The 14,328-nt window shown below is 44.0% G+C and overlaps 1 long non-coding RNA gene across 1 annotated transcript; it reads right to left on the bottom strand.

The window, feature by feature from the left end:
- Nucleotides 1-2,856: 2,856 nt before the first annotated feature.
- LOC134739980 (uncharacterized) lies at nucleotides 2,857-14,312 on the bottom strand. Its single transcript, XR_010127142.1, has 3 exons — nucleotides 13,932-14,312; nucleotides 13,260-13,369; nucleotides 2,857-5,113 (listed from the first exon to the last, which is right to left on the bottom strand). It is a non-coding gene; the product is annotated as an uncharacterized LOC134739980 (long non-coding RNA).
- Between the last annotated feature and the right edge of the window lie 16 nt (nucleotides 14,313-14,328).

Here is a 14,328-nt window from a genome sequence, read left to right as displayed (position 1 = left end):
TGGGACACTGGGGCTTTTCTGCCTTTTGATTTGAACTGAAGCGTTGGCTCTTCCTGGGTCTGGCGCCTGCCAGCCTTCAGACTGAAACTCACACCCTCACCTCCCCGGTTTCCAGCCCATTGACTGCAGGTCTCAGGACCTGTCAGCCTCCATAATCAGGTAAGCCAATTCCTTGCAATAAATCTCTTTAGATATACATATAAATATAGATACAGACACAGATAGGTATAGATATAGATACAGATAATAGCCATAGATACAGATAGGTATAGATAGATATAGATACAGATAGGTATAGATATAGATAAAGATACAGATACAGATAGATATCGATACAGACACAGATAGATACAGATACAGACAGGTGTAGATATAAATACAAACAGGTATAGATATAGATAAAGATAGGTATATACAGATAGATAAAGATAGATATAGATACAGATAGGTATAGCTACAGACACAGAGATAGATACAGATACAGATAGGTATAGATATAGATAGACAGGTAAGATATAGACACAGATAGGTATAGATATAGATACAGATAGGTATAGATATAGATAGACAGGTAAGATATAGACACAGATAGGTATAGATATAGATACAGATAGGTATAGATAGAGACACAGATAGCTATAGATACAGATGGGTGTAGATATAGACACAAATAGATACAGATACACAGATAGGTCTAGATACAGACACAGATAGATATAGATATTGATATATAGATACAGAGAGGTATAGATACAGACACAGATAGATATAGATACAGACAAATATAGGTGTAGATACAGACATAGATAGAGATACAGATCCTATTGGTTCTGTTCTCTGGCGAACTCTGACCAATAAAACAAGTCTTTTAAATTAAACAAAGTCTAACTGTAATACTGGGATTTTGACCCATACTTGGTGGTAAACTGCACGCTCAGATTGTGAGTAGGGCGAGCAAACAGAGGCTGCCCAATTGTCCCCACATCCACACATATGAGGGCCACATGGCGCCTCCCACTAGCCTCTGGCTGCAGGAGCCTCTGACCCGTCCGATGGGAGTTTCTGCCCTCCACAGAACATGCTCGTGATAGTTAATATTGAGTGTTAACCTGATTGGATTGAAGGATGCAAAGTATTGTTCTGGGTGTGTCTGTGAGGGTGTTGCTAAAGGAGATTAACACTGGAGTCAGTGGGCTGGGAGAGGCAGACCCACCCACAATCTGGGTGGGCACCGTCTAATCAGCTGTCCTCACAGCGCCGATGAAAGCAGGCAGAGGCACATGGAAGGACTGGACTGGCTGAGTCTTCCGGCCTCCAGGTTTCTCCTGGGCTGGATGCTTCCTGCCCTTGAACATCAGACTCCAAGTTTTTCAGCTTTTGGACTCTCGGACTCACACCAGTGGTTTGCCAGGGGCTCTCAGGCCTTTGGCCACAGACTGAAGGCTGCACTGCCGGCTTCCCTATTTCTAAGGTTTTGGGACTCGGACTGGCTTCCTGGCTCCTCAGCTTGCAGACGGCCTATTGTGGGACCTCACCTAGTGATCATGAGTCAATTCTCCTTAATAAACTCCCTTTCATGTATACACCTATCCTATTAGTCCTGTCCCTCTAGAGAACCCAGACTCATACAATGCTTCAGCGGGACACTGACCAGGAGGCTGGGTGCTTCCTTCTCTCCTGGCCAGGGCAGTACCTGAGGAAGGCTTGGATACAGGGGCCAGGTAACAGCTACGGGGGTAGAAACAGGATCATGGCAGCAGAGAAACAGGAGGCCAATGCCCGGGCTGTCCTAGCCGTGCAGCTAGACCAGATGGGGTGGGGAACAGTGCCCAACGCAGCCACTTTCCTACTGCCTGCTCTCCGCCATTGGTGTTAATTCACCGATGCCTTTCCACACAAAGGCCCTGTTGTCTTCTGCATATTACACATTTTATTCTTGGAACCCATCCTTAAAGGTGTAACTCCCCTGGCCATGCAGAGGCTGGCGGAGCTGCCCTGTGTCAGGGCCTCCACGCCATCATCAGCCTCTGGCCCCTCCATCAGGACCACCCCTGTGCCCAGCCATGCTTTCCATCACCGCTCGGCCTCACTCTGCCATGAACGGTAAACATCTCCTCTCTCTAGGCTTGATTCTGACGCCTGAATCCACGAAGCCCTGTTCCATGGGGGCTATCAGGATCCTGGGGTCCTTCCGTTCAGTTCACTTCTAGGTTTTTACATTCAGTGTTAGGGCTTCAGAAATAACACCAGGGGCCAATTTGAGCCCTCAGCATGAGTCAGATGGTGGAGTGTCACCCTGGGGACTCTAGTCTCATGGCCATAGTTCACGACATGCTGTAAGTTAAGGGAAGAAGGGTTACTGTGTTTTTCCACTAGGATTACCATCAAAAACACTACCTGAAAAGTACATACCAAAACACTAATGCAGTTCCTGCCTCTCATTCAGTAGAAATAACACGGAAGAGGGTCTCGCTCTGGGGTCTCTCTGATGCATATTCATTTCTGATTAAGATCTCAGAAAGGAACAGGAGTGGTTTAACTGCTGAAACAGATTCAGGCACACCAGAGCTGCTGCAGATTATCTGCTCCAACCACATCATTTTATGGACCTGGTCTTTCAGGACCAGAGAGTTGAAGGAAGATTCCTGCAGTCACAAGAGAAATAATTACAAAACCTGGACTCAGATCCATGTCTCTCGAGTTTTTAGTCCAATGCAAGAATGAGCATCTTTATAAGACTAAGGCCAGCGTGAAAATTTTCTCTCTCTGGATTCCTGCTCTTGATGAGCAACTGCAGGTGTTTTTTATTTTGATTATTTTTGTTCCTAAGCAAATAATTATCTATTAATCTTTTTTAATCAATTAAGCTATAGTTCTTCATTTCAAGGAATCTCATTAAAAGTAATGGTCTTTTCCTGCTGGAATTTCATCTTGTTTTATTAAAATGTTTATTTTTGTAACCTTCAAAAAGCCTGAAGCGGAAAGGGAACAGTTCTGATGGGACAGGGGTGATTCGTGACTGTGTCATCGCCATTGTCAGTGTTACACTAATATCATTTTTATGAAATGGAATTTTTTCCCATGTTTTACAAATTGGGAAGCATTATTGCCTCTTTTAAGAAATTTCAAGCTATAGAGTATGAAGCACAGTCTAGAATCATTTTCCACCTTTATTTCTGGAAGTGCTTCTGGGTTATTGGTGCTCCTAAGTGAGTGTGCAGCAGGAAAGGTCTGTGTTTTGGCTCCGTGGAGGCATGGGGACTTGGTCCAGGGGTGCCGTCCCCACGTCTGAGATGGCGTGTCCTACATAAGGAGGCAGCAAGAGAGGAAGCCAGCGCTGATCATCTTGAGAGGGCTGAGGCAGCAAGAGCAGAAGCCAGCGCTGATCATCCTGAGAGGGCTCAGTCGGAGACTCATGCTGTACGGTAACTTTTCAGATCCTTTATTCTTCTCAGCAGCAGGTTATCTTTGTCAAATCAGAATTTACTCAGAAGCACACGGGAAAGCCATGAACCCACATTTGCTCTGGTTGAGTCAGGGCTTGGACGACTGAGACCACTCTTCACACCACGGTTACCCATCCAGGGAAGACTCAAAGAGGGCTCTTCAGAAACTCTAGGACTCACTGGAGCAGAATGAATATTCCAGATATAATCAAGCAGATTAATTTTGCAGATGAGGACAGTAGAGCTGAGAAATCCCAGCCCAGCAACCTGAACTCCTCAGTGTGCTGGCTCATGGCCGTGGCCAGAATCCACGTGCTCCCGGCTGCCCTCTACCTTGGGGCCATTTTCAAGCATGCCAAGATTCTGATTCTGATGCCTGAATCCACGTGCTGAATCAGATTCAAGCATGTGTCTCCAGATCACAGCTCTTCTGTGGATGAGCAGGGCCCCACCCACCCACAGCCAGGCCCTTAGCACCAGGCCCCACGGCCTGTCTCTACAACCGCCTCCCCTCTCTGCTGATGGAAAGCAAGTGGGGGTGGGGTTTTCCCAAGTGGGTCAGCTCTGTCAGTAGCTTGCTGAGGACCCCGTCACTCAGAAGTGAGACCCGACAGCCTCCACTGCAGGAAAGGCACTGTGAGAGGCCTCAGGGCTTTTTCAGGACTTTTCAGCAACAGAAACCTGGGAGTTTTATCTTAATAAAATCAGAGCTGGGAATGATGCCTGCCACACAGCTGTTCTAGGAAACTACCAGAACGTATCTTTAGCCCCACTGGCATGGACACAGCCTCCTCACAAGCCGGGTGTGTCTTTGAAGAGACTGGTGCCTGGAAGGGACTTTGTACTGTAGAATAATTTTTTAATTAAAAATATATAAAACTTCTACTGTATCTTTTATGTCTCCAATATATTAAAGAAATTACTTACTGTATCAACTAAATGGTTCAGATTCATCACCAGTTAATATGAAATCTAGGAAACAGGTTGTAAAAGGTCAATTAAGAAAAGAAAATGAATTAAAGAAAATGCACAAAACAACAAACACCCAAAGATGTTCAGCTAAAATATAAACGGGTTAGTTTCATCATATAATTGCTGGAGTAACTCGTTTTTTAATAAAAATAGGAACTATGTGTGATATATCATGTAGCAAATTGTTATTATAATTGAGTCATTTTTAAGTAGTCACATAATTAATATAGTCCTACTGTTTTAATTGTTCCCTGTATAGAAGATATTTTTCAGAGTGCAAAATGAAAAATAGTAACTTGCTCTTAAAACTCAAGTGATTGAATGACCTGTATGAGGATAACATTTACCAGAGTTGGGTGATGCTTAACTCTGTGAGTGAAATGTACAAGCCTCATTAAAAATTAATGAAAAACTCAGTGATGTTATCATTCATTTCCCCTAAAGGGCTGTCATCCTCTTCTTCCCATCAGAAATTAGCGTATGAAGTCTAAACTCTACATGAAGTCTAAACTCTATGCATTACAGTACAGTGTAACTGGTAATATAACCTAAGAACTGAGAGTTTTTTTCAGAAATAGTCTTGTCTAAAATTAAAAATTGAATTTTTTTCTTACCTGGAATTCTCCTTAAACTGGAATCAGTCTTCATAACGTGGAGGAATTGAAAGAACATCAGTCAACTTTTCCTTTAAATATCTGAGGATTTTTAACAGAAAAAATGGTTGCTTAGCAATTCAGTTAACAGTAATTATAAGATGGCAGAAACAATGGCCAAACTTCCAGGTAAGGGAGCAAATGCTTTTCAAACACTTTAAAAGTTCTGATTTACATAAAAGCAATTAATATGTTAATTATAAACAAATCCCATTCATCTATTAATTCAAGCCTTATCCACAGTTGAAGTTTAACCTACTTCAACTTTCCGTGTGTGATAAAATCTATAAAACTCCTTCTCTGCACTGCTCTGTATCCCAAATGTATGGTACCTCTTAATCATGATAACAGTAAATTTGAACATTAATTAGATAAGTGTTTGCTATACATCAGGCACTTCGTTAAATATCTGACTACAACATTATGTGGTCTTTTATTCCACAAATAATTACCAAGTTCCTAACTCTGTTCTAAGTGCCAGTGATAAAATAATGAGCACACCTAGTCCTGCCTTCATGGGGCTCAAAGGCTAGAAGGTTAGAGGAAAGACAGGCACATGGGTAAATATGGAAAATAAGCACGCTGTTAGGAGGTGGATGTGCTCTCATAAACAAGGCACAATTATTGCCCCTGTTTTATAATGAAGGAGCTGGTATTAAGGTAACTTGTTTGAGGAAACGGGGTTAAAAAACCACAGATGAGGAATTTAATTAGCAGTTTATTAAATTCTACAGCCAAACTCTTAATCACTGTACTTTGTTACTTGACCATGACTTGCATAGGGTAATATATACATATACACAAATATGCGTAATATATACACATAACGTATATTTATATAATATACGTTATGTGCATATATACATATATATACACTGTGTGTGTGTGTGTGTGTGTGTGTGTGTGTGTGTGTGTGTGTGTGTATGTCTGGGGTTTCTTTCTATTAATTAGGATCAGTTACTCATTAATTCATTCAAAAACATATATCAAGTACCTGGCTTGGGTCAGACATTATAAATACAGAAATGAATAAATATGGTCTTTGCCTGCTTGTGGCTTATCTCAATCAGACTTCACAGGTGGAAGGAAGGAAGGAAGGAAGGAAGGAAGGAAAGGAGGTAGGAAACAGGAAGGAAGAAAGGAAAGAAGGAAGGAGGGAGGGAGGGAGGAAGGAAGGGGAGGGAGGCAGGGAAGGAGGGAGAAAGGGAGGAAGAAGGGAGGAAGGGAGGGAGGGAGGAAAGAAGGAAGGGAGGGAAGGAGGGAGGAAACAGGAAGGAAGAAAGGAAGGAAGGAAAGAAGGAAGGAAGGAGGGAGGGGGAAGGGAGGGGAGGGAGGCAGGGAAGGAGGGAGGAAGGGAGGAGGGAAGGAGGGAGAGAGGGAGGAAGGAAGGAAAGAAGGAAGGAAGGAAGGAAGAAAAAAAGGAAGGAAGAAAAAAAGGAAGGAAGGAAAGAGTGAGGACTACTGCATTTGTTGCTGCGTCTGAAGGAGCCCAGACAGAGCTGATGGCCCCTGCTGGCAAGGTCCTGTTGTTTGACCAATATTATCTCCTTCAGTCCTCACAAGTTACTAAATATCAGCAAATTGGAATGGTTTTCATAAGAATAAGTAAAGGAAACATTAGTCATTTCTTAAAGAACACAGCAGACATGTGGCCTACTATTATTAGTTATTTGCATTGTGAAGAAGGATATGAATATGGCAGCTACTGTAACTGGCAGAGTCTCCAATCTTTGCTTCAGTCAAAAGCCTGGTGGCCGGGTGTGGTGGCTCATGCCTGTAATCCCAGCACTTTGGGAGGCCAAGGCAGACTGATCACCTGAGGCCAGGAGTTAGAGACCAGCCTGGCCAACATAGTGAAACCCCGTCTCTACTAAAAATACAAAAATTAGCTGGGCATGGTGGCGGGTGCCTGTAGTCCCAGCTACTCATGAGGCTGAGGCAGGAGAATCGCTTGAACCCGGGAGGTGGAGGTTGCAGTGAGCGGAGATCACGCCACTCCACTCCAGCCTGGGCAACAGAGTAAGACTCCATTTCAAAAAAAAAAAAGCCTGTTGCCATCTTATCTCTAAAGCCACCAAGTTAACTGTCTTAAGAGCATGCCTTGATTCTGATTTGAAGTCTTAACCAAGCCCTGTCCTATGGGGGCCTGCAATGTTTTCAGGTCTGTGTAAATGAAGATTATCTGGGCGTAGTTTTTTTACTTGTCCTTTCAATGCCATTGCCCCCTAATGATCATTTTTAGAACCTGCATTGTTTACAAACAGACTTTAAATTCTCCACCCCAGCCAGGGGCTCTAATCCGCCCCTCCCCGTCCCAGGCTTTCTGCAGCTCCACTTCATCTCCTGAGATGTTTTCTCAGTGCCACATTTTTAAAGCAAGGAACATCCTTCTTATTTTAATCTTCCTTCCTCCCACTTCTTTACTTGCACTGTTTGGATAAATAACTTCAACTTGGAGAGAATGATAAATATGGATCAAAAACAACAAAAGAAGCAAATGACTTCCCATCTACAGTGCGACATAATAGAACTAATCATCTCCAGACATCCACCTGATTTACAGGTGCAAAAAATGCCCGCCTCAGGATATGTTTAATTCCAGAAGGTGTACTGGGAACACTGAATATAAAAGTAATTAACTAGGTGTCTAGTTTTTTTAATAATGCCATTTGAAATGCAGCCACCCCTGTGGGCTGTGGGGGGCGGGGCTGAATGAACAGTGGTGTGATCTGGAGGGAGCACGGTGAGTTTTCAAAATCACATCTTGTGTGATTGTGGCCTCAGCTGGGATCAGAGCTCCCATACTGCGGAACACTGAGGAACAGGCAGCCTGGACCAGAGGGCTAAGCTATCACACCACCACACAGGATGAAATTCATTAGCTTTCTTTCCTATCTTTCCATAACCTGGGTGTGAACAACTTTTGCACATTAAAGTAACGCAGTTTATTCCCCCCAAATGCCCCTAAATCTTGACTTAGATGGCACACTCCCCCTGACTTCAGAACAGCCAATATAAGCTTTATAGTCCACAGCAAACTGTTGGGCTGTAAAGCTTATATTGGCTGTTCTGAAGTATAACTGTGAATCAATTAAAACTTTTTTCTTCATAAATTACCCAGTCTCAGGTAGTTCTTTCTGGCAGTGTGAGAACAGACTAATATATTACACAACTGTTATAATTGCTTTGTTTCAGGTGAGGAAAATGAGGCTCACAAGAGTAAATAACATGCCCAGCATAAACTACCAACTAGGGCCAAGCCAAGAGGTGACCATCAGTTTGACTCCAAAACCCACGTGCTAGTGTCTCAAAATAAAGCAACGCATCAGTCAAATCAGTGCTGTGAATACAACAGGCACTCATTAAATGCCTATTATGTGAAAACATTCATTTACTCTATAGTTTGGGGGAGAATGAAATGGCTAAAGCCAGAACAATACAAGCAGGAGAATCACTTGAACCCAGGAGGTGGAGGCTGCAGTGAGCGGAGCACACCACTTCACACCAGCCTGGGTGACTGGGCGACAGAGCGAGACTCTGTTAAAAAAAAAAAAAAGAACAATACAAGCCGACATTATTAAATGTATTTGCAGATAAAGTAGCAGACCTGGATAAAGAAATAATTTTGTAGAGACAAATAACAGTGACTCTCCATCTGTAAACCTCTAGATTCATATGTCAGGTTGTTATAACTTGCACCAAGTACCATTGAAGGGAGCAAGTCAAAGTCCATTGCCTCTTATTTTTTTCAGTGAGTCTTTGAAAATGCAAGCTACACACAAAGGCCAAACAACTGAAAGGAGTATAGTCTCAATCTCATCTCCAGGAGCATTTACACAGAGAGAACACCAGATCCCTTCCCGAGGATCCGGCTTCATTGCCCCCAGTGACCACTGTGCAGAAAGGAAAACTGGCTTCACCCTAGAAATTTTACCATGCAGCAGTCAGGGGTGCCTCAGGCCTTCAGAAGTCCCCTCTGCTCTGCCTCCCTCACTTGAGACCCTGGGGACACCTTGCTTAGTTATAAGTCTTTTCATTCGCCTGGAAACCCATGGGCTTAGCCACATGAGCTAAGTATCACGTGCAAACACCAAACACCATGAGGAAAGTGCAAGAACAGTGCTTCTCTGTAAACACAGTGGAGGGCAGCTCTTTATGCAAACTACAGCGTCGAGCTAATTCTTCTGTCAGCCAAAACCTTTCAATGTATCCCGTCATATGAAAATGGTAGGTGAACAGTTCTGTTCCAGAAGCTTCCGGGTTAGAAATGGAGCTACACAGCATGGGCCATTGCTTGTGGCTCATAGCTTGAGAAAGTGGAGGGCGTGACTCCCACATGGAGAACCAGAGACATGCTATGAACCTCCACCCAGGTGACAGAGACGCCGGCCATTCACATGTCCATTGAATCCCTATCCCTGACTCCTCACTTTGTGGCAGCCGAGAAGGCAGCAGCTTTCTTCTCCGAGCTTCTCCTTGTAGTTTTATTTGACTGTGTCTTCTGAATTACAGTTCAATAGTCCCATGATTTTGAAATTTCCCCATTCCCTTAGCTCTTTATTCCTACACTTTTCTTCTTTATCCATTGTATTTCCTTATATGTGCTCCTCATCACACCTGGGATAGTACACTGAAGAATCCAAAAATCAACCTGACACTTATCTTTGAGTTTCTGGAATAAACACTTTAGTATAAATCATTGTTTCCAAGATGCGCTTCCGTGATCACCACTTTAGCCAAAAGTTAGTTGCCGTATTTCTCTTCTTTCAAATTAAATATTTTATCAAGATGATACATTAACATATTCTTAAGTCAACTAGAACTATTTGGCTCATACTAATCACAAAAAAGACCCTCCTTCTCAGATTCTTAGAAGCAGACACTCTAAACTCTCCACCTGCTATTAAAGGTATAAGAACATTGTATTAATGCCTTGCAGGAACAAATGCTGCCACTCTCAATTACTCATGCTAGTGGGAATATAAATAACTTGGGAAAATGAAATCCAATGAGCTCAGAAGCTTTCTTCCCCCATTTATTTCAACCTTTCCACCCCGCGAGCATTTGACAAGCACCACTAACAAGCAGCAAAACGGACTGGCTGATTCTATCTTCTCTCCATCCTTTCCAGCGTGTGGCTCAGGTGCAGAGGACATGAATGGACTGGCTGATTCCATCTTCTCTCCATCCTTTCCAGCGCCTGGCTCAGGTGCAGAGGACATGAACCGACTGACGGATTCCATCTTCTCTCCATCCTTTCCAGCGTCTGGCTCAGGTGCAGAGGACATGAATGGACTGGCTGATTTCATCTTCCCTCCATCCTTTCCAGCGTCTGGCTCAGGTGCAGAGGACATAGAAGCATTTTGAGGCATCGCATCCCTCCATGCCTTGTCATCCACCTCAGGATGCCTCCATGTCCTCTGCACCTGAGCCACCACCTGGTGACCCCACCTGCACCTGGTCACGCCTCCACCTCCATACTTCTTTTTAAGAAACTTATTACGAAAGCCCCTTCCTCTCCCTGTCTCTTTGTCCTCAGCCTCTTGACTGACTCATTAAGAGGTCTGCATGAGCACTTAGGCCTCCCTCATGTACAAAAGTACATTTTAAATCTTTTTTGAAAACCTGGCTTTACCCTCATGCTTTCTATCCTTCTCATGACATTTGAATGAGAAGGAAAAAATAATAGTACAGAGGGTCATCACCCTTTATGGAATCAGATTGCAGAATTTACTACCAAAGAGACCCTGGGGAAGTTACTGAACTTCTCAAAGCTGCCTTTTCCTTATCAATGAGATGGGGATTGAAATGTCATGTACTTTCTCGGTTACTGTGGAAACTAAATGAGATCACGTATGTGATAACCTAGTGCAGTCCCAGCAGTCTGCTATGTGACCAATAAAGTGAGGACCTTTGGCTTCTGCATTCAGAATTTCAACAATAGGCTGTAATCCCAGCACTTTGAGAGGCTGAGGTGGGCAGATCACCCGAAGTCAAGAGTTCGAGACCAGCCTGACCAACATGGTGAAACCCTGTCTCTACTAAAAATACAAAAATTAGCTGGGTGTGGTGGCACATGCCTGCAATCCCAGCTACTTGAGAGGCTGAGGCAGAAGAATTGCTTGAACCCGGGAGGCAGAGGTTGCAGTGAGCTGATATGGCACCATTGCACTCCAGCCTGGGCAACAAGAGTGAAACTCAGTCTCAAAAAAAAAAACAAAACTTCAACAATAACCCCATTTCTGTCTTGGCATTTATTCTCTTCCTCTGTAGTTTTTGACGATCATGACTGTCTTCTTACTTAATGATTTCACTCTCATAGCACACACCACGCCAATCACAGAATAAGAAAATCTGAATTTTAAATTTAAATTAAATTTAAAAACCCACTACTATTTTTAAATTTAAAGTTTTAAAGCAGAGATAAATCCTACTTCAACTTGAAACAAGATACATGGAAATGTTAACACAGCACTGAAATAGACACAACAAAAGGCCAAGAATGAAAATACAGAGTTTTGAAACCAAGTATATTTAGGGTACACAGTTTAGAAGGAAAAGAGTCTACATTAAAATATTGCAGAAGCAACCAGGACGGTGGCTCACGTCTGTAATCCCAGCACTTTGGGAGGCCAAGGCAGGCAGATCATGAGGTCAGGAGATCAAGACCATCCTGGCTAACACAGTGAAACCCCGTCTCCACTAAAAATATAAAAAATTAGCCAGGCATGGTGGCGGGCACTTGTAGTCCCAGCTACTTGGGAGGCTGAGGCAGGAGAATGGTGTGAACTCGGGAGGTGGAGCTTGCAGTGAGCCAAGATTGCACCACTGCCCTCCAGCCTGGAAGACAGAGCAAGACTCCATCTCAAAAAAAATAAATAATAATAATAATTATTATTATTATTATATATATACACATACATATTTTGCAGAAGCACAGGCAGAAGAAACATTTCAATGAGAGGCACAGTAAAATCCTTGCCACCAGACAAAACAAGGCGTTAAAGGGTGAGATTTCCAGACACAGTGGTGCCAAGATATGGCCAGTTTTGTATGATGTGTTTGCTGTGTAATGAGAGAGATTTTATGGAAAGAAAAATAATAACAAGCAGGCTGTCTTCATCCCAATGCCACTCCCAAATGCACCTTTTGGTGTCAATCTTTCTAATCGATTTTAAATCCAGCTTGTGCATGTCCACACAATTGCAATGACTGCAGAAGGGGTGTTCCAGTTGGGGGATTATCCGAGCATCCTGCCTCTTCCCTCTTTTCGCTGTTTGTAATTCGCTTGCTCATTAGCACGAGATTGAAAGGATGGAGAGATGGAATCAGCCAGTCAATTTCACTGCTCGTTAGTGGTGCTTGTCAAATGCTGGCTGGGTGGAAAGATTGAAATAAATGGGGGAAGAGAGCTTCTGAGCTCAATGGATTTCATTTTCCCAAGTCACCCCTGCTCCCATTAGCATGGATCATTGAGAGTGGCTGCATTTGATCCTATGTAATCAGATAATCTGTAGGGAAATGGAAATTTGATTCCTATATGTCTCTATTTTAGATGCTTAGAAAGCACATCTGCAGAAGCACTGCATTGCTTAATTTTGAGCAAACTGCAAGTGGAAATGAGAAGCACTAATGAAGATATTTGTTAGTTCATTATGGGGGAAAACTCAGTTATCAGAGAATTGAAAGCAGGCAATTTTTCTGGTCTCAGGGAAGAGCGCAGGAGAAAGCAAAATGCATTTAGAATCTAACTAAAGAAACATTAAAAGCATAAATGAAGTATGAGATTCATTTACAGCCTATTCAATAACAGTTAATATGTCAGGGATCCAAATTTCGGCCCCTCACAGGACTCACGCAGAGACCAATGATGTCATACATCAGAGAACGTGGTAAATTAGATGCTCTGTGTGAATTCAGCTCTGCACCTGACAAGCTTCCCGGGTTACTTTACACATCCCTGTCATCACACATGGGAGTCACGGGACCTGCGCTCTGTTCTCAGTGCCCAGGCAAGCGGCACAGTGCCCTGAACACAGCGATCATTCCCAGGCCTGGGGTCCCTCCTGGAAGGTATCAGTGAGACTTGCTGCCCACTGGACTCTGCTCAGGTGGATGTAATCCCTGTTTCTCGCGGATACCTTCAATCAGAGTAAAATGACTCTGAGTATCCATCTTGTGGACGTACCTTCAGGCCCTCACACCATATACACGACATGGCCCCTGGAACTCAGACCTTGCATTGTTGATGGACAGCCCAGTTCAGAATCAGGGAGTCAGGGAGGGGGTGTTTCCCACCTGCAGAAAAAGGAAGAAAAGAAGGACAGGCAGAAAGACAGATGTGAGCCCAAATACTACTCCAATCTCTAGGAACCCCTCCAACATGAGTAGTCTGTGAATGTGTAAAGAGTAAGATGTGAAACAGGGATATATATGCATATGCATAAATCAACTCTGTTAAAGACAGGAAAGGTATTTAAAATAGAACATAGCAGTGGCATTATCTGGAGTGGGGTCAGTGACATGTGACTGCTGCATAAAACCATCAGCTCCCTCGCAGAGGAAAGGCCTGCGTCCACCTCCCCACAGCCCCCGCACACTCTGTCTAGGTGATCGCGTGTCCCCATCAGCTCCCTCGCAGAGGAAAGGCCTGCGTCCACCTCCCCACAGCCCCCGCACACTCCGTCTAGGTGATCACGTGTCCTCATCAGCTCCCTCGCAGAGGAAAGGCCTGCGTCCACCTCCCCACAGCCCCCGCACACTCCGTCTAGGTGATCACGTGTCCTCATCAGCTCCCTCGCAGAGGAAAGGCCTGCGTCCACCTCCCCACAGCTCCTGCGCACTGGATCTAGGTACTCACGTGTCCTGAGCTAACCCAGAAGTGGTTATCAGCCAAGGCGTCTCACCGTGGAAGAGCCATGCTGGCCCTCTGTGGGCTGCTCTGATGATGGAGTCCAGTGCCACTCAGGTTCGCCTTCAGATGTTCTGAAGAGGCCACTGGCATCTCCCCCCAGCCAACAGGCATGAGGGGTTTCACGGACTGGGGAGGGAAACACAGAAACCTAGAGTTTAGAGACTTGGGTCCCAACCCTACCACTTCAACAAACCAGCCCTCATCGCCATCCACAAAGGGTGATGATGAACTGGGTTATACATCGGTGTCATAAGATTCTAAAGTGGTCCTTTAAAAGCAGAGAAAACTAGACACGAATTGCATATATGGTGTTAAGCAATTTGACTCAGACAGAAAAGTATCC

The sequence above is a fragment of the Pongo pygmaeus genome, chromosome 7 (assembly GCF_028885625.2).
Source record: "Pongo pygmaeus isolate AG05252 chromosome 7, NHGRI_mPonPyg2-v2.0_pri, whole genome shotgun sequence".
NCBI classification, from domain to species: Eukaryota; Metazoa; Chordata; class Mammalia; order Primates; family Hominidae; genus Pongo; species Pongo pygmaeus.
The sequence above is the reverse complement of the archived record's forward strand: the minus strand, read 5'-3'. Positions and strand labels throughout refer to the sequence as shown.